The following is a 2500-nucleotide window of genomic DNA, read 5'->3' as shown; positions in this document are numbered from 1 at the left end:
TCTTCAGAAGTCGTCGCTAACAGCACCTTTGGTTGCCACTGGTGGTTAGGCTGGTTGGTTGCGCAAACCCTATAGGAGGGTGGCATGCTGGTGGGCGTTTTTGCCCGGATAGGCACTAGAATGTGCAGATTTTGGGCGTTTTTGCCTGGATAGGCTAAGGAATGGGCATGCTTTGGGCGTTTTTGCCCGGATAGGCACCGGAATGCTTGGCCTTGGCTTGTCCTAGCAAGGCATTGCTGGGTTGGGCTCCCTTGGCCTTTTGGGCGCCTTGGACGATGTCTTGCGAAGACCATGGGCACAAGGCCATGGCATATGGTGAGGAAAGGACCACGGTTGCCAAGGTTAGGCACCGGAATGCTTGGCCTTGGCTTGCCCTAGCAGGGCATTGCTGGGTTGGGCTCCCTTGGCCTTTTGGGCGCCTTGGACGATGTCTTGCGAAGACCATGGGCACAAGGCCATGGCATATGGTGAGGAAAGGACCACGGTTGCCAAGGTTAGGCACCGGAATGCTTGGCCTTGGCTTGCCAAAGCAGGGCATTGCTGGGTTGGGCTCCCTTGGCCTTCCGGGCGCCTTGGACACTGTCTTGGGAAGACCATGGGCACAAGGCCATGGCATATGGTGGGGAATGGACCACGGTTGCCAAGGCTAGGCATATAGAGAGGAATCGCATTTTTGCCCGGATAGGCACCGGAATGCTTGGCCTTGGCTTGCCATAGCAGGGCATTGCTGGGTTGGGCTCCCTTGGCCTTCCGGGGGCCTTGGACGCTGTCTTGGGAAGACCATGGGCACAAGGCCATGGCATATAGTGAGGAATGGACCACGGTTGGCAAGGCTAGGCATATAGAGAGGAATGGACCACGGTTGCCAAGGTTGCGCAAGTTTTGGGCATTTTTTGCCCGGATATGCCCAAGTATGCCCCGATAGGCCCGTTACGCCCCGGTATGAACGCGTATGCCCGGATAGACTCGGTATGCCTTGGGATACATGCGTATGCCCCGATAGGCTTGGTACGCCACGATATGCGCACGTGTGCCCCAGTAGGGCTCGGTATGCCCCGGTATGTACGCGTGTGCCCCGATAGGCCCGGTATGCCCCGATATGCACACGTGTGCCCCAATAGGGGTCGGTATGCCCCGGTAGGTACGCGTGTGCCCCGTAATGCACGTTTCGCAGATCTCCCCGCATGTCCCGCCCCTATATGTAATACTTACTTACTTACTTACTTTCTTTCTTGCTTGCTTGCTTGCTTGCAATGGTTGGGAGTGCCCGGCATGCCCTGCTGCAGAGACCAAGGGCGCAATGACTTGGCACCGCGGATGCCGGGACTCCGGCACTTCCCGTGGCACTGATGGTTGGTTCCAAAGACAAAAGGCCGTGCAAGGCCACCGCACCGCGGATGATTTTGCTCGTGCTGGCGCCGTTGTGTGGCCAAAGAACATGCGCGAATGCTCGTGTCGGAAGGGTTGGTGTCCTGGCCCCGCGGGTGTCACGAATGCTCGGTTGCGAAGACCATGGGACCAGAGCCATGGCACGTCGGATGATGGCTCCAGCTGGCGCCCCGGCACTTTCTGTGGCATTGATGCTCGGTTTCAAAGACAAACGTGCGCAGGGCCAGGGGACCGCGGATGACTGCTCGTGCTGGCCCCGTTGGGCGGCATTGATGGTCGGTTGCAAAGAAAATGCGCGATTGCTCGTGTCGGGGCCTGGCAAGCCAAGGCCAAGCGAGCCATGGCAACGCGGATGATGGCTCCAGCTGGCGCCCCGGCACTTTCTGTGGCATTGATGCTCGGTTTCGAAGACAAACGTGCGCAGGGCCAGGGGACCGCGGAGGACTGCTCGTGCTGGCCCCGTTGGGCGGCATTGATGGTGTGTTGCAGAGAGCATGTGCGATTGCAAGTGTCGGCCGGGTTTGGGTTCCCTTGGGCTTTCGGGTGCCTTGGACGCTGTCTTGCGAAGACCATGGGCACAAGGCCCCGTCCTGGCCCCTTGTTCGATTCGCTCTCGTCTTGCGCTTGCTTCCAAGGTCCTCCATGACCTTCCCCATGGCCTTGCTAGATCCCCCCCATGACGCATGACCTCTGTCCGTTGATTGGTTTTGAGTGCACACCATGCCCGGCTTGGCACCGTGTTGTCGCGTGAGTGGCATTTGGATCGTGCATGCTGGTGGGCTACCTGCCAATGCGCACAAGCCTTGCACACTAGCCTTGCGCACGAGCCTTGCACAAAAGCCTTGGACACAAGCCTTGCGCACAAGCCATGCGCACAAGCCTTGGACGCTAGCCTTGCACACAAGCCATGCATACAAGCCTTGCTCACAAGCCTTGGGCACTGGCCCATCGCAGTAGCCTTGCACACAAGCCTTGCGCACTAGCTTTGGGCACGAGCCTTGCGCACTTGCCTTGGGCACTAGCCTTGCACACAACCCTTGGGAACTAGCCTTGCGCACCAGCCTTGCCCACAAGCCTTGCACACCAGCCTTGCACACTAGCCTTGCATACA

Source organism: Tasmannia lanceolata, unplaced genomic scaffold (assembly GCF_043159265.1).
Source record: "Tasmannia lanceolata isolate RefF3 unplaced genomic scaffold, GAP_Taslan_0.1 ptg000284l, whole genome shotgun sequence".
Taxonomy (NCBI): Eukaryota; Viridiplantae; Streptophyta; class Magnoliopsida; order Canellales; family Winteraceae; genus Tasmannia; species Tasmannia lanceolata.
The sequence above is the reverse complement of the archived record's forward strand: the minus strand, read 5'-3'. Positions refer to the sequence as shown.